General features: G+C 44.0%; 31 non-coding genes across 31 annotated transcripts; 30 read left to right on the forward strand and 1 right to left on the reverse strand.

The window, feature by feature from the left end:
- The first annotated feature begins 21 nt into the window (after nt 1-21).
- trnas-gcu (transfer RNA serine (anticodon GCU)) lies at nt 22-103 on the forward strand. The gene has a single exon. It is a non-coding gene; the product is annotated as a tRNA-Ser (tRNA).
- Nucleotides 104-911: 808 nt separating this feature from the next.
- Nucleotides 912-993, forward strand: trnas-gcu (transfer RNA serine (anticodon GCU)). Its single transcript has one exon. It is a non-coding gene; the product is annotated as a tRNA-Ser (tRNA).
- Nucleotides 994-1,528: 535 nt separating this feature from the next.
- On the forward strand, nt 1,529-1,610 carry trnas-gcu (transfer RNA serine (anticodon GCU)). The gene has a single exon. It is a non-coding gene; the product is annotated as a tRNA-Ser (tRNA).
- Nucleotides 1,611-2,418: 808 nt separating this feature from the next.
- Nucleotides 2,419-2,500, forward strand: trnas-gcu (transfer RNA serine (anticodon GCU)). The gene has a single exon. It is a non-coding gene; the product is annotated as a tRNA-Ser (tRNA).
- A 535-nt stretch (nt 2,501-3,035) lies between these two features.
- trnas-gcu (transfer RNA serine (anticodon GCU)) lies at nt 3,036-3,117 on the forward strand. Its single transcript has one exon. It is a non-coding gene; the product is annotated as a tRNA-Ser (tRNA).
- An 808-nt stretch (nt 3,118-3,925) lies between these two features.
- trnas-gcu (transfer RNA serine (anticodon GCU)) lies at nt 3,926-4,007 on the forward strand. The gene has a single exon. It is a non-coding gene; the product is annotated as a tRNA-Ser (tRNA).
- A 535-nt stretch (nt 4,008-4,542) lies between these two features.
- trnas-gcu (transfer RNA serine (anticodon GCU)) lies at nt 4,543-4,624 on the forward strand. The gene has a single exon. It is a non-coding gene; the product is annotated as a tRNA-Ser (tRNA).
- A 535-nt stretch (nt 4,625-5,159) lies between these two features.
- Nucleotides 5,160-5,241, forward strand: trnas-gcu (transfer RNA serine (anticodon GCU)). The gene has a single exon. It is a non-coding gene; the product is annotated as a tRNA-Ser (tRNA).
- Nucleotides 5,242-5,776: 535 nt separating this feature from the next.
- On the forward strand, nt 5,777-5,858 carry trnas-gcu (transfer RNA serine (anticodon GCU)). Its single transcript has one exon. It is a non-coding gene; the product is annotated as a tRNA-Ser (tRNA).
- An 808-nt stretch (nt 5,859-6,666) lies between these two features.
- Nucleotides 6,667-6,748, forward strand: trnas-gcu (transfer RNA serine (anticodon GCU)). The gene has a single exon. It is a non-coding gene; the product is annotated as a tRNA-Ser (tRNA).
- Nucleotides 6,749-7,283: 535 nt separating this feature from the next.
- trnas-gcu (transfer RNA serine (anticodon GCU)) lies at nt 7,284-7,365 on the forward strand. Its single transcript has one exon. It is a non-coding gene; the product is annotated as a tRNA-Ser (tRNA).
- A 535-nt stretch (nt 7,366-7,900) lies between these two features.
- trnas-gcu (transfer RNA serine (anticodon GCU)) lies at nt 7,901-7,982 on the forward strand. The gene has a single exon. It is a non-coding gene; the product is annotated as a tRNA-Ser (tRNA).
- A 535-nt stretch (nt 7,983-8,517) lies between these two features.
- On the forward strand, nt 8,518-8,599 carry trnas-gcu (transfer RNA serine (anticodon GCU)). The gene has a single exon. It is a non-coding gene; the product is annotated as a tRNA-Ser (tRNA).
- Nucleotides 8,600-9,407: 808 nt separating this feature from the next.
- On the forward strand, nt 9,408-9,489 carry trnas-gcu (transfer RNA serine (anticodon GCU)). Its single transcript has one exon. It is a non-coding gene; the product is annotated as a tRNA-Ser (tRNA).
- A 535-nt stretch (nt 9,490-10,024) lies between these two features.
- Nucleotides 10,025-10,106, forward strand: trnas-gcu (transfer RNA serine (anticodon GCU)). Its single transcript has one exon. It is a non-coding gene; the product is annotated as a tRNA-Ser (tRNA).
- Nucleotides 10,107-10,641: 535 nt separating this feature from the next.
- trnas-gcu (transfer RNA serine (anticodon GCU)) lies at nt 10,642-10,723 on the forward strand. Its single transcript has one exon. It is a non-coding gene; the product is annotated as a tRNA-Ser (tRNA).
- A 333-nt stretch (nt 10,724-11,056) lies between these two features.
- On the reverse strand, nt 11,057-11,129 carry trnaa-agc (transfer RNA alanine (anticodon AGC)). Its single transcript has one exon. It is a non-coding gene; the product is annotated as a tRNA-Ala (tRNA).
- A 402-nt stretch (nt 11,130-11,531) lies between these two features.
- Nucleotides 11,532-11,613, forward strand: trnas-gcu (transfer RNA serine (anticodon GCU)). Its single transcript has one exon. It is a non-coding gene; the product is annotated as a tRNA-Ser (tRNA).
- An 808-nt stretch (nt 11,614-12,421) lies between these two features.
- trnas-gcu (transfer RNA serine (anticodon GCU)) lies at nt 12,422-12,503 on the forward strand. The gene has a single exon. It is a non-coding gene; the product is annotated as a tRNA-Ser (tRNA).
- Nucleotides 12,504-13,311: 808 nt separating this feature from the next.
- Nucleotides 13,312-13,393, forward strand: trnas-gcu (transfer RNA serine (anticodon GCU)). The gene has a single exon. It is a non-coding gene; the product is annotated as a tRNA-Ser (tRNA).
- A 535-nt stretch (nt 13,394-13,928) lies between these two features.
- On the forward strand, nt 13,929-14,010 carry trnas-gcu (transfer RNA serine (anticodon GCU)). The gene has a single exon. It is a non-coding gene; the product is annotated as a tRNA-Ser (tRNA).
- Nucleotides 14,011-14,818: 808 nt separating this feature from the next.
- On the forward strand, nt 14,819-14,900 carry trnas-gcu (transfer RNA serine (anticodon GCU)). The gene has a single exon. It is a non-coding gene; the product is annotated as a tRNA-Ser (tRNA).
- Nucleotides 14,901-15,435: 535 nt separating this feature from the next.
- trnas-gcu (transfer RNA serine (anticodon GCU)) lies at nt 15,436-15,517 on the forward strand. Its single transcript has one exon. It is a non-coding gene; the product is annotated as a tRNA-Ser (tRNA).
- A 535-nt stretch (nt 15,518-16,052) lies between these two features.
- On the forward strand, nt 16,053-16,134 carry trnas-gcu (transfer RNA serine (anticodon GCU)). Its single transcript has one exon. It is a non-coding gene; the product is annotated as a tRNA-Ser (tRNA).
- An 808-nt stretch (nt 16,135-16,942) lies between these two features.
- On the forward strand, nt 16,943-17,024 carry trnas-gcu (transfer RNA serine (anticodon GCU)). The gene has a single exon. It is a non-coding gene; the product is annotated as a tRNA-Ser (tRNA).
- A 535-nt stretch (nt 17,025-17,559) lies between these two features.
- trnas-gcu (transfer RNA serine (anticodon GCU)) lies at nt 17,560-17,641 on the forward strand. The gene has a single exon. It is a non-coding gene; the product is annotated as a tRNA-Ser (tRNA).
- A 535-nt stretch (nt 17,642-18,176) lies between these two features.
- trnas-gcu (transfer RNA serine (anticodon GCU)) lies at nt 18,177-18,258 on the forward strand. Its single transcript has one exon. It is a non-coding gene; the product is annotated as a tRNA-Ser (tRNA).
- Nucleotides 18,259-18,793: 535 nt separating this feature from the next.
- trnas-gcu (transfer RNA serine (anticodon GCU)) lies at nt 18,794-18,875 on the forward strand. Its single transcript has one exon. It is a non-coding gene; the product is annotated as a tRNA-Ser (tRNA).
- A 535-nt stretch (nt 18,876-19,410) lies between these two features.
- On the forward strand, nt 19,411-19,494 carry trnas-gcu (transfer RNA serine (anticodon GCU)). Its single transcript has one exon. It is a non-coding gene; the product is annotated as a tRNA-Ser (tRNA).
- An 806-nt stretch (nt 19,495-20,300) lies between these two features.
- Nucleotides 20,301-20,382, forward strand: trnas-gcu (transfer RNA serine (anticodon GCU)). Its single transcript has one exon. It is a non-coding gene; the product is annotated as a tRNA-Ser (tRNA).
- A 535-nt stretch (nt 20,383-20,917) lies between these two features.
- On the forward strand, nt 20,918-20,999 carry trnas-gcu (transfer RNA serine (anticodon GCU)). The gene has a single exon. It is a non-coding gene; the product is annotated as a tRNA-Ser (tRNA).
- Nucleotides 21,000-21,176: the final 177 nt, after the last annotated feature.

Consider the following 21,176-nt stretch of genomic DNA (forward strand, 5'->3'; position numbering starts at 1 on the left):
CCGCAAGGTCAGACCAAACAAGACGAGGTGGCCGAGTGGTTAAGGCGATGGACTGCTAATCCATTGTGCTCTGCACGCATGGGTTCGAATCCCATTCTCGTTGCATTCCTCTTCTTTTTGACCAAATACATTTACAAGTCACCACCACGAAATTCACATCTGTTGCCCTAGTTCCAATTTGGTTGGAGCAAAGGGCTCAGATTGTCAAGACCTCATCTAAAGCCAACCCTGTAATGTAACAGAGTATTCTTCTCAACCCATCAACATACGTTTTTACAACACCTTTAAGGTGATTGAGAAACATTGTTTGGTCAATAAGACGGTCGAAATCAACTAAATGTTTGTAAAAACCTAATCTAAAGTAAGACTTGGCGGCCGAGTGTTTTGGCCTTTGCTGATTATTGTCACTATCTCCTTGTCTGAAAATTAGGAATAATGGAGGATGCGGGCATCGATCCCGCTACTTCTCGCATGCTAAGCGAGCGCTCTACCATTTGAGCTAATCCCCCTCTACACAGAGCGCTTGGGTCGAATTGCCATAAGGCTGACACTGCATTTTAACACTTTTAAAACCTCCCAGGACAATAAAAACATGCTACGATAATTATCAAATTATGCCGCAAGCTCCTATTAAACAAGACTTGGCGGCCGAGTGTTTTGGCCTTTGCTGATTATTGTCACTATCTCCTTGTCTAAAAATTAGGAATAATGGAGAATGCGGGCATCGATCCCGCTACTTCTCGCATGCTAAGCGAGCGCTCTACCATTTGAGCTAATCCCCCTCTACACAGAGCGCTTGGGTCGAATTGCCATAAGGCTGACACTGCATTTAAACACTTTTAAACCCTCCCAGGACAATGAACACATGCTACGATAATTATCAAATTATGCCTCAAGCTCAGACCAAACAAGACGAGGTGGCCGAGTTGTTAAGGCGATGGACTGCTAATCCATTGTGCTCTGCACGCATGGGTTCGAATCCCATTCTCGTCGCATTCCACTTTTATTTGACCAAATACATTTACAAGTCACCACCACGAAATTCACATCTGTTGCCCTAGTTCCAATTTGGTTGGAGCAAAGGGCTCAGATTGTCCACACCTCATCTAAAGCCAACCCTGTAATGTAACAGAGTATTCTTCTCAACCCATCAACATACATTTTTACAACACCTTTAAGGTGATTGAGAAAAATTGTTTGGTCAATAAGACGGTCGAAATCAACTAAATGTTCGTAAAAACCTAGTCTAAAGTAAGACTTGGCGGCCGAGTGTTTTGGCCTTTGCTGATTATTGTCACTATCTCCTTGTCTGAAAATTAGGAATAATGGAGGATGCGGGCATCGATCCCGCTACTTCTCGCATGCTAAGCGAGCGCTCTACCATTTGAGCTAACCCCCCTCTACGCAGAGCGCGTGGGTCGAATTGCCATAAGGCTGACACTGCATTTAAACACTTTTAAACCCTCCCAGGACAATGAACACATGCTACGATTATTATCAAATTATGCCGCAAGGTCAGACCAAACAAGACGAGGTGGCCGAGTGGTTAAGGCGATGGACTGCTAATCCATTGTGCTCTGCACGCATGGGTTCGAATCCCATTCTCGTCGCATTCCTCTTCTTTTTGACCAAATACATTTACAAGTCACCACCACGAAATTCACATCTGTTGCCCTAGTTCCAATTTGGTTGGAGCAAAGGGCTCAGATTGTCAAGACCTCATCTAAAGCCAACCCTGTAATGTAACAGAGTATTCTTCTCAACCCATCAACATACGTTTTTACAACACCTTTAAGGTGATTGAGAAACATTGTTTGGTCAATAAGACGGTCGAAATCAACTAAATGTTTGTAAAAACCTAATCTAAAGTAAGACTTGGCGGCCGAGTGTTTTGGCCTTTGCTGATTATTGTCACTATCTCCTTGTCTGAAAATTAGGAATAATGGAGGATGCGGGCATCGATCCCGCTACTTCTCGCATGCTAAGCGAGCGCTCTACCATTTGAGCTAATCCCCCTCTACACAGAGCGCTTGGGTCGAATTGCCATAAGGCTGACACTGCATTTTAACACTTTTAAAACCTCCCAGGACAATAAAAACATGCTACGATAATTATCAAATTATGCCGCAAGCTCCTATTGAACAAGACTTGGCGGCCGAGTGTTTTGGCCTTTGCTGATTATTGTCACTATCTCCTTGTCTAAAAATTAGGAATAATGGAGAATGCGGGCATCGATCCCGCTACTTCTCGCACGCTAAGCGAGCGCTCTACCATTTGAGCTAATCCCCCTCTACACAGACCGCTTGGGTCGAATTGCCATAAGGCTGACACTGCATTTTAACACTTTTAAAACCTCCCAGGACAATAAAAACATGCTACGATAATTATCAAATTATGCCGCAAGGTCAGACCAAACAAGACGAGGTGGCCGAGTGGTTAAGGCGATGGACTGCTAATCCATTGTGCTCTGCACGCATGGGTTCGAATCCCATTCTCGTCGCATTCCACTTTTATTTGACCAAATACATTTACAAGTCACCACTACGCAATTCACATCTGTTGCCCTAGTTCCAATTTGGTTGGAGCAAAGGGCTCAGATTGTCCACACCTCATCTAAAGCCAACCCTGTAATGTAACAGAGTATTCTTCTCAACCCATCAACATACGTTTTTACAACACCTTTAAGGTGATTGAGAAAAATTGTTTGGTCAATAAGACGGTCGAAATCAACTAAATGTTCGTAAAAACCTAGTCTAAAGTAAGACTTGGCGGCCGAGTGTTTTGGCCTTTGCTGATTATTGTCACTATCTCCTTGTCTGAAAATTAGGAATAATGGAGGATGCGGGCATCGATCCCGCTACTTCTCGCATGCTAAGCGAGCGCTCTACCATTTGAGCTAATCCCCCTCTACACAGAGCGCGTGGGTCGAATTGCCATAAGGCTGACACTGCATTTAAACACTTTTAAACCCTCCCAGGACAATGAACACATGCTACGATTATTATCAAATTATGCCGCAAGGTCAGACCAAACAAGACGAGGTGGCCGAGTGGTTAAGGCGATGGACTGCTAATCCATTGTGCTCTGCACGCATGGGTTCGAATCCCATTCTCGTCGCATTCCTCTTCTTTTTGACCAAATACATTTACAAGTCACCACCACGAAATTCACATCTGTTGCCCTAGTTCCAATTTGGTTGGAGCAAAGGGCTCAGATTGTCAAGACCTCATCTAAAGCCAACCCTGTAATGTAACAGAGTATTCTTCTCAACCCATCAACATACGTTTTTACAACACCTTTAAGGTGATTGAGAAACATTGTTTGGTCAATAAGACGGTCGAAATCAACTAAATGTTTGTAAAAACCTAATCTAAAGTAAGACTTGGCGGCCGAGTGTTTTGGCCTTTGCTGATTATTGTCACTATCTCCTTGTCTGAAAATTAGGAATAAAGGAGGATGCGGGCATCGATCCCGCTACTTCTCGCATGCTAAGCGAGCGCTCTACCATTTGAGCTAATCCCCCTCTACACAGAGCGCTTGGGTCGAATTGCCATAAGGCTGACACTGCATTTTAACACTTTTAAAACCTCCCAGGACAATAAAAACATGCTACGATAATTATCAAATTATGCCGCAAGCTCCTATTGAACAAGACTTGGCGGCCGAGTGTTTTGGCCTTTGCTGATTATTGTCACTATCTCCTTGTCTAAAAATTAGGAATAATGGAGAATGCGGGCATCGATCCCGCTACTTCTCGCACGCTAAGCGAGCGCTCTACCATTTGAGCTAATCCCCCTCTACACAGACCGCTTGGGTCGAATTGCCATAAGGCTGACACTGCATTTAAACACTTTTAAACCCTCCCAGGACAATGAACACATGCTACGATAATTATCAAATTATGCCTCAAGCTCAGACCAAACAAGACGAGGTGGCCGAGTTGTTAAGGCGATGGACTGCTAATCCATTGTGCTCTGCACGCATGGGTTCGAATCCCATTCTCGTCGCATTCCACTTTTATTTGACCAAATACATTTACAAGTCACCACCACGAAATTCACATCTGTTGCCCTAGTTCCAATTTGGTTGGAGCAAAGGGCTCAGATTGTCCACACCTCATCTAAAGCCAACCCTGTAATGTAACAGAGTATTCTTCTCAACCCATCAACATACATTTTTACAACACCTTTAAGGTGATTGAGAAAAATTGTTTGGTCAATAAGACGGTCGAAATCAACTAAATGTTCGTAAAAACCTAGTCTAAAGTAAGACTTGGCGGCCGAGTGTTTTGGCCTTTGCTGATTATTGTCACTATCTCCTTGTCTGAAAATTAGGAATAATGGAGGATGCGGGCATCGATCCCGCTACTTCTCGCATGCTAAGCGAGCGCTCTACCATTTGAGCTAACCCCCCTCTACGCAGAGCGCGTGGGTCGAATTGCCATAAGGCTGACACTGCATTTAAACACTTTTAAACCCTCCCAGGACAATGAACACATGCTACGATTATTATCAAATTATGCCGCAAGCTCAGACCAAACAAGACGAGGTGGCCGAGTGGTTAAGGCGATGGACTGCTAATCCATTGTGCTCTGCACGCATGGGTTCGAATCCCATTCTCGTCGCATTCCACTTTTATTTGACCAAATACATTTACAAGTCACCACCACGAAATTCACATCTGTTGCCCTAGTTCCAATTTGGTTGGAGCAAAGGGCTCAGATTGTCCACACCTCATCTAAAGCCAACCCTGTAATGTAACAGAGTATTCTTCTCAACCCATCAACATACATTTTTACAACACCTTTAAGGTGATTGAGAAAAATTGTTTGGTCAATAAGACGGTCGAAATCAACTAAATGTTCGTAAAAACCTAGTCTAAAGTAAGACTTGGCGGCCGAGTGTTTTGGCCTTTGCTGATTATTGTCACTATCTCCTTGTCTGAAAATTAGGAATAATGGAGGATGCGGGCATCGATCCCGCTACTTCTCGCATGCTAAGCGAGCGCTCTACCATTTGAGCTAATCCCCCTCTACACAGAGCGCTTGGGTCGAATTGCCATAAGGCTGACACTGCATTTTAACACTTTTAAAACCTCCCAGGACAATAAAAACATGCTACGATAATTATCAAATTATGCCGCAAGGTCAGACCAAACAAGACGAGGTGGCCGAGTGGTTAAGGCGATGGACTGCTAATCCATTGTGCTCTGCACGCATGGGTTCGAATCCCATTCTCGTCGCATTCCACTTTTATTTGACCAAATACATTTACAAGTCACCACTACGCAATTCACATCTGTTGCCCTAGTTCCAATTTGGTTGGAGCAAAGGGCTCAGATTGTCCACACCTCATCTAAAGCCAACCCTGTAATGTAACAGAGTATTCTTCTCAACCCATCAACATACGTTTTTACAACACCTTTAAGGTGATTGAGAAAAATTGTTTGGTCAATAAGACGGTCGAAATCAACTAAATGTTCGTAAAAACCTAGTCTAAAGTAAGACTTGGCGGCCGAGTGTTTTGGCCTTTGCTGATTATTGTCACTATCTCCTTGTCTGAAAATTAGGAATAATGGAGGATGCGGGCATCGATCCCGCTACTTCTCGCATGCTAAGCGAGCGCTCTACCATTTGAGCTAATCCCCCTCTACACAGAGCGCGTGGGTCGAATTGCCATAAGGCTGACACTGCATTTAAACACTTTTAAACCCTCCCAGGACAATGAACACATGCTACGATTATTATCAAATTATGCCGCAAGGTCAGACCAAACAAGACGAGGTGGCCGAGTGGTTAAGGCGATGGACTGCTAATCCATTGTGCTCTGCACGCATGGGTTCGAATCCCATTCTCGTCGCATTCCTCTTCTTTTTGACCAAATACATTTACAAGTCACCACCACGAAATTCACATCTGTTGCCCTAGTTCCAATTTGGTTGGAGCAAAGGGCTCAGATTGTCAAGACCTCATCTAAAGCCAACCCTGTAATGTAACAGAGTATTCTTCTCAACCCATCAACATACGTTTTTACAACACCTTTAAGGTGATTGAGAAACATTGTTTGGTCAATAAGACGGTCGAAATCAACTAAATGTTTGTAAAAACCTAATCTAAAGTAAGACTTGGCGGCCGAGTGTTTTGGCCTTTGCTGATTATTGTCACTATCTCCTTGTCTGAAAATTAGGAATAATGGAGGATGCGGGCATCGATCCCGCTACTTCTCGCATGCTAAGCGAGCGCTCTACCATTTGAGCTAATCCCCCTCTACACAGAGCGCTTGGGTCGAATTGCCATAAGGCTGACACTGCATTTTAACACTTTTAAAACCTCCCAGGACAATAAAAACATGCTACGATAATTATCAAATTATGCCGCAAGCTCCTATTGAACAAGACTTGGCGGCCGAGTGTTTTGGCCTTTGCTGATTATTGTCACTATCTCCTTGTCTAAAAATTAGGAATAATGGAGAATGCGGGCATCGATCCCGCTACTTCTCGCACGCTAAGCGAGCGCTCTACCATTTGAGCTAATCCCCCTCTACACAGACCGCTTGGGTCGAATTGCCATAAGGCTGACACTGCATTTAAACACTTTTAAACCCTCCCAGGACAATGAACACATGCTACGATAATTATCAAATTATGCCTCAAGCTCAGACCAAACAAGACGAGGTGGCCGAGTTGTTAAGGCGATGGACTGCTAATCCATTGTGCTCTGCACGCATGGGTTCGAATCCCATTCTCGTCGCATTCCACTTTTATTTGACCAAATACATTTACAAGTCACCACCACGAAATTCACATCTGTTGCCCTAGTTCCAATTTGGTTGGAGCAAAGGGCTCAGATTGTCCACACCTCATCTAAAGCCAACCCTGTAATGTAACAGAGTATTCTTCTCAACCCATCAACATACATTTTTACAACACCTTTAAGGTGATTGAGAAAAATTGTTTGGTCAATAAGACGGTCGAAATCAACTAAATGTTCGTAAAAACCTAGTCTAAAGTAAGACTTGGCGGCCGAGTGTTTTGGCCTTTGCTGATTATTGTCACTATCTCCTTGTCTGAAAATTAGGAATAATGGAGGATGCGGGCATCGATCCCGCTACTTCTCGCATGCTAAGCGAGCGCTCTACCATTTGAGCTAACCCCCCTCTACGCAGAGCGCGTGGGTCGAATTGCCATAAGGCTGACACTGCATTTAAACACTTTTAAACCCTCCCAGGACAATGAACACATGCTACGATTATTATCAAATTATGCCGCAAGCTCAGACCAAACAAGACGAGGTGGCCGAGTGGTTAAGGCGATGGACTGCTAATCCATTGTGCTCTGCACGCATGGGTTCGAATCCCATTCTCGTCGCATTCCACTTTTATTTGACCAAATACATTTACAAGTCACCACCACGAAATTCACATCTGTTGCCCTAGTTCCAATTTGGTTGGAGCAAAGGGCTCAGATTGTCCACACCTCATCTAAAGCCAACCCTGTAATGTAACAGAGTATTCTTCTCAACCCATCAACATACATTTTTACAACACCTTTAAGGTGATTGAGAAAAATTGTTTGGTCAATAAGACGGTCGAAATCAACTAAATGTTCGTAAAAACCTAGTCTAAAGTAAGACTTGGCGGCCGAGTGTTTTGGCCTTTGCTGATTATTGTCACTATCTCCTTGTCTGAAAATTAGGAATAATGGAGGATGCGGGCATCGATCCCGCTACTTCTCGCATGCTAAGCGAGCGCTCTACCATTTGAGCTAATCCCCCTCTACACAGAGCGCTTGGGTCGAATTGCCATAAGGCTGACACTGCATTTTAACACTTTTAAAACCTCCCAGGACAATAAAAACATGCTACGATAATTATCAAATTATGCCGCAAGGTCAGACCAAACAAGACGAGGTGGCCGAGTGGTTAAGGCGATGGACTGCTAATCCATTGTGCTCTGCACGCATGGGTTCGAATCCCATTCTCGTCGCATTCCACTTTTATTTGACCAAATACATTTACAAGTCACCACTACGCAATTCACATCTGTTGCCCTAGTTCCAATTTGGTTGGAGCAAAGGGCTCAGATTGTCCACACCTCATCTAAAGCCAACCCTGTAATGTAACAGAGTATTCTTCTCAACCCATCAACATACGTTTTTACAACACCTTTAAGGTGATTGAGAAAAATTGTTTGGTCAATAAGACGGTCGAAATCAACTAAATGTTCGTAAAAACCTAGTCTAAAGTAAGACTTGGCGGCCGAGTGTTTTGGCCTTTGCTGATTATTGTCACTATCTCCTTGTCTGAAAATTAGGAATAATGGAGGATGCGGGCATCGATCCCGCTACTTCTCGCATGCTAAGCGAGCGCTCTACCATTTGAGCTAATCCCCCTCTACACAGAGCGCGTGGGTCGAATTGCCATAAGGCTGACACTGCATTTAAACACTTTTAAACCCTCCCAGGACAATGAACACATGCTACGATTATTATCAAATTATGCCGCAAGGTCAGACCAAACAAGACGAGGTGGCCGAGTGGTTAAGGCGATGGACTGCTAATCCATTGTGCTCTGCACGCATGGGTTCGAATCCCATTCTCGTCGCATTCCTCTTCTTTTTGACCAAATACATTTACAAGTCACCACCACGAAATTCACATCTGTTGCCCTAGTTCCAATTTGGTTGGAGCAAAGGGCTCAGATTGTCAAGACCTCATCTAAAGCCAACCCTGTAATGTAACAGAGTATTCTTCTCAACCCATCAACATACGTTTTTACAACACCTTTAAGGTGATTGAGAAACATTGTTTGGTCAATAAGACGGTCGAAATCAACTAAATGTTTGTAAAAACCTAATCTAAAGTAAGACTTGGCGGCCGAGTGTTTTGGCCTTTGCTGATTATTGTCACTATCTCCTTGTCTGAAAATTAGGAATAATGGAGGATGCGGGCATCGATCCCGCTACTTCTCGCATGCTAAGCGAGCGCTCTACCATTTGAGCTAATCCCCCTCTACACAGAGCGCTTGGGTCGAATTGCCATAAGGCTGACACTGCATTTTAACACTTTTAAAACCTCCCAGGACAATAAAAACATGCTACGATAATTATCAAATTATGCCGCAAGCTCCTATTGAACAAGACTTGGCGGCCGAGTGTTTTGGCCTTTGCTGATTATTGTCACTATCTCCTTGTCTAAAAATTAGGAATAATGGAGAATGCGGGCATCGATCCCGCTACTTCTCGCACGCTAAGCGAGCGCTCTACCATTTGAGCTAATCCCCCTCTACACAGACCGCTTGGGTCGAATTGCCATAAGGCTGACACTGCATTTAAACACTTTTAAACCCTCCCAGGACAATGAACACATGCTACGATAATTATCAAATTATGCCTCAAGCTCAGACCAAACAAGACGAGGTGGCCGAGTTGTTAAGGCGATGGACTGCTAATCCATTGTGCTCTGCACGCATGGGTTCGAATCCCATTCTCGTCGCATTCCACTTTTATTTGACCAAATACATTTACAAGTCACCACCACGAAATTCACATCTGTTGCCCTAGTTCCAATTTGGTTGGAGCAAAGGGCTCAGATTGTCCACACCTCATCTAAAGCCAACCCTGTAATGTAACAGAGTATTCTTCTCAACCCATCAACATACATTTTTACAACACCTTTAAGGTGATTGAGAAAAATTGTTTGGTCAATAAGACGGTCGAAATCAACTAAATGTTCGTAAAAACCTAGTCTAAAGTAAGACTTGGCGGCCGAGTGTTTTGGCCTTTGCTGATTATTGTCACTATCTCCTTGTCTGAAAATTAGGAATAATGGAGGATGCGGGCATCGATCCCGCTACTTCTCGCATGCTAAGCGAGCGCTCTACCATTTGAGCTAACCCCCCTCTACGCAGAGCGCGTGGGTCGAATTGCCATAAGGCTGACACTGCATTTAAACACTTTTAAACCCTCCCAGGACAATGAACACATGCTACGATTATTATCAAATTATGCCGCAAGCTCAGACCAAACAAGACGAGGTGGCCGAGTGGTTAAGGCGATGGACTGCTAATCCATTGTGCTCTGCACGCATGGGTTCGAATCCCATTCTCGTCGCATTCCACTTTTATTTGACCAAATACATTTACAAGTCACCACCACGAAATTCACATCTGTTGCCCTAGTTCCAATTTGGTTGGAGCAAAGGGCTCAGATTGTCCACACCTCATCTAAAGCCAACCCTGTAATGTAACAGAGTATTCTTCTCAACCCATCAACATACGTTTTTACAACACCTTTAAGGTGATTGAGAAAAATTGTTTGGTCAATAAGACGGTCGAAATCAACTAAATGTTCGTAAAAACCTAGTCTAAAGTAAGACTTGGCGGCCGAGTGTTTTGGCCTTTGCTGATTATTGTCACTATCTCCTTGTCTGAAAATTAGGAATAATGGAGGATGCGGGCATCGATCCCGCTACTTCTCGCATGCTAAGCGAGCGCTCTACCATTTGAGCTAATCCCCCTCTACACAGAGCGCGTGGGTCGAATTGCCATAAGGCTGACACTGCATTTAAACACTTTTAAACCCTCCCAGGACAATGAACACATGCTACGATAATTACCATAAAATGCCACAAGCTCAGACCAAACAAGACGAGGTGGCCGAGTGGTTAAGGCGATGGACTGCTAATCCATTGTGCTCTGCACGCATGGGTTCGAATCCCATTCTCGTCGCATTCCTCTTCTTTTTGACCAAATACATTTACAAGTCACCACCACGAAATTCACATCTGTTGCCCTAGTTCCAATTTGGTTGGAGCAAAGGGCTCAGATTGTCAAGACCTCATCTAAAGCCAACCCTGTAATGTAACAGAGTATTCTTCTCAACCCATCAACATACGTTTTTACAACACCTTTAAGGTGATTGAGAAAAATTGTTTGGTCAATAAGACGGTCGAAATCAACTAAATGTTTGTAAAAACCTATTCTAAAGTAAGACTTGGCGGCCGAGTGTTTTGGCCTTTGCTGATTATTGTCACTATCTCCTTGTCTGAAAATTAGGAATAATGGAGGATGCGGGCATCGATCCCGCTACCTCTCGCATGCTAAGCGAGCGCTCTACCATTTGAGCTAATCCCCCTCTACACAGAGCGCTTGGGTTGATTTGCCATAAGGCTGACACTGCATTTTAACACTTTTAAAACCTCCCAGGACAATGAAAACATGCTACGATAATTATCAAATTATGCCGCAAGCTCCTATTAAACAAGACTTGGCGGCCGAGTGTTTTGGCCTTTGCTGATTATTGTCACTATCTCCTTGTCTAAAAATTAGGAATAATGGAGAATGCGGGCATCGATCCCGCTACTTCTCGCATGCTAAGCGAGCGCTCTACCATTTGAGCTAATCCCCCTCTACACAGAGCGCTTGGGTCGAATTGCCATAAGGCTGACACTGCATTTAAACACTTTTAAACCCTCCCAGGACAATGAACACATGCTACGATAATTATCAAATTATGCCTCAAGCTCAGACCAAACAAGACGAGGTGGCCGAGTTGTTAAGGCGATGGACTGCTAATCCATTGTGCTCTGCACGCATGGGTTCGAATCCCATTCTCGTCGCATTCCACTTTTATTTGACCAAATACATTTACAAGTCACCACCACGAAATTCACATCTGTTGCCCTAGTTCCAATTTGGTTGGAGCAAAGGGCTCAGATTGTCCACACCTCATCTAAAGCCAACCCTGTAATGTAACAGAGTATTCTTCTCAACCCATCAACATACATTTTTACAACACCTTTAAGGTGATTGAGAAAAATTGTTTGGTCAATAAGACGGTCGAAATCAACTAAATGTTCGTAAAAACCTAGTCTAAAGTAAGACTTGGCGGCCGAGTGTTTTGGCCTTTGCTGGTTATTGTCACTATCTCCTTGTCTCAAAATTAGGAATAATGGAGGATGCGGGCATCGATCCCGCTATTTCTCGCATGCTAAGCGAGCGCTCTACCATTTGAGCTAATCCCCCTCTACACAGAGCGTTTGGGTCGAATTGCCATAAGGCTGACACTGCATTTAAACGCTTTTAAAACCTCCCAGGACAATGAACACCTGCTACGATAATTACCATAAAATGCCGCAAGCTCAGACCAAACAAGACTTGGCGGCCGAGTGTTTTGGCCTTTGCTGATTATTGTCACTATCTCCTTGTCTGAAAATTAGGAATAATGGAGGATGCGGGCATCGATCCCGCTACTTCTCGCATGCTAAGCGAGCGCTCTACCATTTGAGCTAACCCCCCTCTACGCAGAGCGCGTGGGTCGAATTGCCATAAGGCTGACACTGCATTTAAACACTTTTAAACCCTCCCAGGACAATGAACACATGCTACGATTATTATCAAATTATGCCGCAAGCTCAGACCAAACAAGACGAGGTGGCCGAGTGGTTAAGGCGATGGACTGCTAATCCATTGTGCTCTGCACGCATGGGTTCGAATCCCATTCTCGTCGCATTCCACTTTAATTTGACCAAATACATTTACAAGTCACCACTACGCAATTCACATCTGTTGCCCTAGTTCCAATTTGGTTGGAGCAAAGGGCTCAGATTGTCCACACCTCATCTAAAGCCAACCCTGTAATGTAACAGAGTATTCTTCTCAACCCATCAACATACGTTTTTACAACACCTTTAAGGTGATTGAGAAAAATTGTTTGGTCAATAAGACGGTCGAAATCAACTAAATGTTTGTAAAAACCTAATCTAAAGTAAGACTTGGCGGCCGAGTGTTTTGGCCTTTGCTGATTATTGTCACTATCTCCTTGTCTGAAAATTAGGAATAATGGAGGATGCGGGCATCGATCCCGCTACTTCTCGCATGCTAAGCGAGCGCTCTACCATTTGAGCTAATCCCCCTCTACACAGAGCGCTTGGGTCGAATTGCCATAAGGCTGACACTGCATTTTAACACTTTTAAAACCTCCCAGGACAATAAAAACATGCTACGATAATTATCAAATTATGCCGCAAGCTCCTATTGAACAAGACTTGGCGGCCGAGTGTTTTGGCCTTTGCTGATTATTGTCACTATCTCCTTGTCTAAAAATTAGGAATAATGGAGAATGCGGGCATCGATCCCGCTACTTCTCGCACGCTAAGCGAGCGCTCTACCATTTGAGCTAATCCCCCTCTACACAGAGCGCTTGGGTCGAATTGCCATAAGGCTGACACTGCATTTAAACACTTTTAAACCCTCCCAGGACAATGAACACATGCTACGATTATTATCAAATTATGCCGCAAGGTCAGACCAAACAAGACGAGGTGGCCGAGTGGTTAAGGCGATGGACTGCTAATCCATTGTGCTCTGCACGCATGGGTTCGAATCCCATTCTCGTCGCATTCCACTTTTATTTGACCAAATACATTTACAAGTCACCACTACGCAATTCACATCTGTTGCCCTAGTTCCAATTTGGTTGGAGCAAAGGGCTCAGATTGTCCACACCTCATCTAAAGCCAACCCTGTAATGTAACAGAGTATTCTTCTCAACCCATCAACATACGTTTTTACAACACCTTTAAGGTGATTGAGAAAAATTGTTTGGTCAATAAGACGGTCGAAATCAACTAAATGTTCGTAAAAACCTAGTCTAAAGTAAGACTTGGCGGCCGAGTGTTTTGGCCTTTGCTGATTATTGTCACTATCTCCTTGTCTGAAAATTAGGAATAATGGAGGATGCGGGCATCGATCCCGCTACTTCTCGCATGCTAAGCGAGCGCTCTACCATTTGAGCTAATCCCCCTCTACACAGAGCGCGTGGGTCGAATTGCCATAAGGCTGACACTGCATTTAAACACTTTTAAACCCTCCCAGGACAATGAACACATGCTACGATTATTATCAAATTATGCCGCAAGGTCAGACCAAACAAGACGAGGTGGCCGAGTGGTTAAGGCGATGGACTGCTAATCCATTGTGCTCTGCACGCATGGGTTCGAATCCCATTCTCGTTGCATTCCTCTTCTTTTTGACCAAATACATTTACAAGTCACCACCACGAAATTCACATCTGTTGCCCTAGTTCCAATTTGGTTGGAGCAAAGGGCTCAGATTGTCAAGACCTCATCTAAAGCCAACCCTGTAATGTAACAGAGTATTCTTCTCAACCCATCAACATACGTTTTTACAACACCTTTAAGGTGATTGAGAAACATTGTTTGGTCAATAAGACGGTCGAAATCAACTAAATGTTTGTAAAAACCTAATCTAAAGTAAGACTTGGCGGCCGAGTGTTTTGGCCTTTGCTGATTATTGTCACTATCTCCTTGTCTGAAAATTAGGAATAATGGAGGATGCGGGCATCGATCCCGCTACTTCTCGCATGCTAAGCGAGCGCTCTACCATTTGAGCTAATCCCCCTCTACACAGAGCGCTTGGGTCGAATTGCCATAAGGCTGACACTGCATTTTAACACTTTTAAAACCTCCCAGGACAATAAAAACATGCTACGATAATTATCAAATTATGCCGCAAGCTCCTATTAAACAAGACTTGGCGGCCGAGTGTTTTGGCCTTTGCTGATTATTGTCACTATCTCCTTGTCTAAAAATTAGGAATAATGGAGAATGCGGGCATCGATCCCGCTACTTCTCGCATGCTAAGCGAGCGCTCTACCATTTGAGCTAATCCCCCTCTACACAGAGCGCTTGGGTCGAATTGCCATAAGGCTGACACTGCATTTAAACACTTTTAAACCCTCCCAGGACAATGAACACATGCTACGATAATTATCAAATTATGCCTCAAGCTCAGACCAAACAAGACGAGGTGGCCGAGTTGTTAAGGCGATGGACTGCTAATCCATTGTGCTCTGCACGCATGGGTTCGAATCCCATTCTCGTCGCATTCCACTTTTATTTGACCAAATACATTTACAAGTCACCACCACGAAATTCACATCTGTTGCCCTAGTTCCAATTTGGTTGGAGCAAAGGGCTCAGATTGTCCACACCTCATCTAAAGCCAACCCTGTAATGTAACAGAGTATTCTTCTCAACCCATCAACATACATTTTTACAACACCTTTAAGGTGATTGAGAAAAATTGTTTGGTCAATAAGACGGTCGAAATCAACTAAATGTTCGTAAAAACCTAGTCTAAAGTAAGACTTGGCGGCCGAGTGTTTTGGCCTTTGCTGATTATTGTCACTATCTCCTTGTCTGAAAATTAGGAATAATGGAGGATGCGGGCATCGATCCCGCTACTTCTCGCATGCTAAGCGAGCGCTCTACCATTTGAGCTAACCCCCCTCTACGCAGAGTGCGTGGGTCGAATTGCCATAAGGCTGACACTGCATTTAAACACTTTTAAACCCTCCCAGGACAATGAACACATGCTACGATTATTATCAAATTATGCCGCAAGGTCAGACCAAACAAGACGAGGTGGCCGAGTGGTTAAGGCGATGGACTGCTAATCCATTGTGCTCTGCACGCATGGGTTCGAATCCCATTCTCGTCGCATTCCACTTTTATTTGACCAAATACATTTACAAGTCACCACTACGCAATTCACATCTGTTGCCCTAGTTCCAATTTGGTTGGAGCAAAGGGCTCAGATTGTCCACACCTCATCTAAAGCCAACCCTGTAATGTAACAGAGTATTCTTCTCAACCCATCAACATACGTTTTTACAACACCTTTAAGGTGATTGAGAAAAATTGTTTGGTCAATAAGACGGTCGAAATCAACTAAATGTTCGTAAAAACCTAGTCTAAAGTAAGACTTGGCGGCCGAGTGTTTTGGCCTTTGCTGATTATTGTCACTATCTCCTTGTCTGAAAATTAGGAATAATGGAGGATGCGGGCATCGATCCCGCTACTTCTCGCATGCTAAGCGAGCGCTCTACCATTTGAGCTAATCCCCCTCTACACAGAGCGCGTGGGTCGAATTGCCATAAGGCTGACACTGCATTTAAACACTTTTAAACCCTCCCAGGACAATGAACACATGCTACGATTATTATCAAATTATGCCGCAAGGTCAGACCAAACAAGACGAGGTGGCCGAGTGGTTAAGGCGATGGACTGCTAATCCATTGTGCTCTGCACGCATGGGTTCGAATCCCATTCTCGTCGCATTCCTCTTCTTTTTGACCAAATACATTTACAAGTCACCACCACGAAATTCACATCTGTTGCCCTAGTTCCAATTTGGTTGGAGCAAAGGGCTCAGATTGTCAAGACCTCATCTAAAGCCAACCCTGTAATGTAACAGAGTATTCTTCTCAACCCATCAACATACGTTTTTACAACACCTTTAAGGTGATTGAGAAACATTGTTTGGTCAATAAGACGGTCGAAATCAACTAAATGTTTGTAAAAACCTAATCTAAAGTAAGACTTGGCGGCCGAGTGTTTTGGCCTTTGCTGATTATTGTCACTATCTCCTTGTCTGAAAATTAGGAATAATGGAGGATGCGGGCATCGATCCCGCTACTTCTCGCATGCTAAGCGAGCGCTCTACCATTTGAGCTAATCCCCCTCTACACAGAGCGCTTGGGTCGAATTGCCATAAGGCTGACACTGCATTTTAACACTTTTAAAACCTCCCAGGACAATAAAAACATGCTACGATAATTATCAAATTATGCCGCAAGCTCCTATTAAACAAGACTTGGCGGCCGAGTGTTTTGGCCTTTGCTGATTATTGTCACTATCTCCTTGTCTAAAAATTAGGAATAATGGAGAATGCGGGCATCGATCCCGCTACTTCTCGCATGCTAAGCGAGCGCTCTACCATTTGAGCTAATCCCCCTCTACACAGAGCGCTTGGGTCGAATTGCCATAAGGCTGACACTGCATTTAAACACTTTTAAACCCTCCCAGGACAATGAACACATGCTACGATAATTATCAAATTATGCCTCAAGCTCAGACCAAACAAGACGAGGTGGCCGAGTTGTTAAGGCGATGGACTGCTAATCCATTGTGCTCTGCACGCATGGGTTCGAATCCCATTCTCGTCGCATTCCACTTTTATTTGACCAAATACATTTACAAGTCACCACCACGAAATTCACATCTGTTGCCCTAGTTCCAATTTGGTTGGAGCAAAGGGCTCAGATTGTCCACACCTCATCTAAAGCCAACCCTGTAATGTAACAGAGTATTCTTCTCAACCCATCAACATACATTTTTACAACACCTTTAAGGTGATTGAGAAAAATTGTTTGGTCAATAAGACGGTCGAAATCAACTAAATGTTCGTAAAAACCTAGTCTAAAGTAAGACTTGGCGGCCGAGTGTTTTGGCCTTTGCTGATTATTGTCACTATCTCCTTGTCTGAAAATTAGGAATAATGGAGGATGCGGGCATCGATCCCGCTACTTCTCGCATGCTAAGCGAGCGCTCTACCATTTGAGCTAACCCCCCTCTACGCAGAGCGCGTGGGTCGAATTGCCATAAGGCTGACACTGCATTTAAACACTTTTAAACCCTCCCAGGACAATGAACACATGCTACGATTATTATCAAATTATGCCGCAAGGTCAGACCAAACAAGACGAGGTGGCCGAGTGGTTAAGGCGATGGACTGCTAATCCATTGTGCTCTGCACGCATGGGTTCGAATCCCATTCTCGTCGCATTCCACTTTTATTTGACCAAATACATTTACAAGTCACCACTACGCAATTCACATCTGTTGCCCTAGTTCCAATTTGGTTGGAGCAAAGGGCTCAGATTGTCCACACCTCATCTAAAGCCAACCCTGTAATGTAACAGAGTATTCTTCTCAACCCATCAACATACGTTTTTACAACACCTTTAAGGTGATTGAGAAAAATTGTTTGGTCAATAAGACGGTCGAAATCAACTAAATGTTCGTAAAAACCTAGTCTAAAGTAAGACTTGGCGGCCGAGTGTTTTGGCCTTTGCTGATTATTGTCACTATCTCCTTGTCTGAAAATTAGGAATAATGGAGGATGCGGGCATCGATCCCGCTACTTCTCGCATGCTAAGCGAGCGCTCTACCATTTGAGCTAATCCCCCTCTACACAGAGCGCGTGGGTCGAATTGCCATAAGGCTGACACTGCATTTAAACACTTTTAAACCCTCCCAGGACAATGAACACATGCTACGATTATTATCAAATTATGCCGCAAGGTCAGACCAAACAAGACGAGGTGGCCGAGTGGTTAAGGCGATGGACTGCTAATCCATTGTGCTCTGCACGCATGGGTTCGAATCCCATTCTCGTCGCATTCCTCTTCTTTTTGACCAAATACATTTACAAGTCACCACCACGAAATTCACATCTGTTGCCCTAGTTCCAATTTGGTTGGAGCAAAGGGCTCAGATTGTCAAGACCTCATCTAAAGCCAACCCTGTAATGTAACAGAGTATTCTTCTCAACCCATCAACATACATTTTTACAACACCTTTAAGGTGATTGAGAAAAATTGTTTGGTCAATAAGACGGTCGAAATCAACTAAATGTTCGTAAAAACCTAGTCTAAAGTAAGACTTGGCGGCCGAGTGTTTTGGCCTTTGCTGATTATTGTCACTATCTCCTTGTCTGAAAATTAGGAATAATGGAGGATGCGGGCATCGATCCCGCTACTTCTCGCATGCTAAGCGAGCGCTCTACCATTTGAGCTAACCCCCCTCTACGCAGAGCGCGTGGGTCGAATTGCCATAAGGCTGACACTGCATTTAAACACTTTTAAACCCTCCCAGGACAATGAACACATGCTACGATTATTATCAAATTATGCCGCAAGGTCAGACCAAACAAGACGAGGTGGCCGAGTGGTTAAGGCGATGGACTGCTAATCCATTGTGCTCTGCACGCATGGGTTCGAATCCCATTCTCGTCGCATTCCACTTTTATTTGACCAAATACATTTACAAGTCACCACTACGCAATTCACATCTGTTGCCCTAGTTCCAATTTGGTTGGAGCAAAGGGCTCAGATTGTCCACACCTCATCTAAAGCCAACCCTGTAATGTAACAGAGTATTCTTCTCAACCCATCAACATACGTTTTTACAACACCTTTAAGGTGATTGAGAAAAATTGTTTGGTCAATAAGACGGTCGAAATCAACTAAATGTTCGTAAAAACCTAGTCTAAAGTAAGACTTGGCGGCCGAGTGTTTTGGCCTTTGCTGATTATTGTCACTATCTCCTTGTCTGAAAATTAGGAATAATGGAGGATGCGGGCATCGATCCCGCTACTTCTCGCATGCTAAGCGAGCGCTCTACCATTTGAGCTAATCCCCCTCTACACAGAGCGCGTGGGTCGAATTGCCATAAGGCTGACACTGCATTTAAACACTTTTAAACCCTCCCAGGACAATGAACACATGCTACGATTATTATCAAATTATGCCGCAAGGTCAGACCAAACAAGACGAGGTGGCCGAGTGGTTAAGGCGATGGACTGCTAATCCATTGTGCTCTGCACGCATGGGTTCGAATCCCATTCTCGTAGCATTCCTCTTCTTTTTGACCAAATACATTTACAAGTCACCACCACGAAATTCACATCTGTTGCCCTAGTTCCAATTTGGTTGGAGCAAAGGGCTCAGATTGTCAAGACCTCATCTAAAGCCAACCCTGTAATGTAACAGAGTATTCTTCTCAACCCATCAACATACGTTTTTACAACACCTTTAAGGTGATTGAGAAACATTGTTTGGTCAATAAGACGGTCGAAATCAACTAAATGTTTGTAAAAACCTAATCTAAAGTAAGACTTGGCGGCCGAGTGTTTTGGCCTTTGCTGATTATTGTCACTATCTCCTTGTCTGAAAATTAGGAATAATGGAGGATGCGGGCATCGATCCCGCTACTTCTCGCATGCTAAGCGAGCGCTCTACCATTTGAGCTAATCCCCCTCTACACAGAGCGCTTGGGTCGAATTGCCATAAGGCTGACACTGCATTTTAACACTTTTAAAACCTCCCAGGACAATAAAAACATGCTACGATAATTATCAAATTATGCCGCAAGCTCCTATTGAACAAGACTTGGCGGCCGAGTGTTTTGGCCTTTGCTGATTATTGTCACTATCTCCTTGTCTGAAAATTAGGAATAATGGAGGATGCGGGCATCGATCCCGCTACTTCTCGCATGCTAAGCGAGCGCTCTACCATTTGAGCTAATCCCCCTCTACACAGAGCGCGTGGGTCGAATTGCCATAAGGCTGACACTGCATTTAAACACTTTTAAACCCTCCCAGGACAATGAACACATGCTACGATTATTATCAAATTATGCCGCAAGGTCAGACCAAACAAGACGAGGTGGCCGAGTGGTTAAGGCGATGGACTGCTAATCCATTGTGCTCTGCACGCATGGGTTCGAATCCCATTCTCGTCGCATTCCACTTTTATTTGACCAAATACATTTACAAGTCACCACTACGCAATTCACATCTGTTGCCCTAGTTCCAATTTGGTTGGAGCAAAGGGCTCAGATTGTCCACACCTCATCTAAAGCCAACCCTGTAATGTAACAGAGTATTCTTCTCAACCCATCAACATACGTTTTTACAACACCTTTAAGGTGATTGAGAAAAATTGTTTGGTCAATAAGACGGTCGAAATCAACTAAATGTTCGTAAAAACCTAGTCTAAAGTAAGACTTGGCGGCCGAGTGTTTTGGCCTTTGCTGATTATTGTCACTATCTCCTTGTCTGAAAATTAGGAATAATGGAGGATGCGGGCATCGATCCCGCTACTTCTCGCATGCTAAGCGAGCGCTCTACCATTTGAGCTAATCCCCCTCTACACAGAGCGCGTGGGTCGAATTGCCATAAGGCTGACACTGCATTTAAACACTTTTAAACCCTCCCAGGACAATGAACACATGCTACGATTATTATCAAATTATGCCGCAAGGTCAGACCAAACAAGACGAGGTGGCCGAGTGGTTAAGGCGATGGACTGCTAATCCATTGTGCTCTGCACGCATGGGTTCGAATCCCATTCTCGTCGCATTCCTCTTCTTTTTGACCAAATACATTTACAAGTCACCACCACGAAATTCACATCTGTTGCCCTAGTTCCAATTTGGTTGGAGCAAAGGGCTCAGATTGTCAAGACCTCATCTAAAGCCAACCCTGTAATGTAACAGAGTATTCTTCTCAACCCATCAACATACGTTTTTACAAC

This window comes from Pungitius pungitius, chromosome 12, assembly GCF_949316345.1.
Source record: "Pungitius pungitius chromosome 12, fPunPun2.1, whole genome shotgun sequence".
Taxonomy (NCBI): Eukaryota; Metazoa; Chordata; class Actinopteri; order Perciformes; family Gasterosteidae; genus Pungitius; species Pungitius pungitius.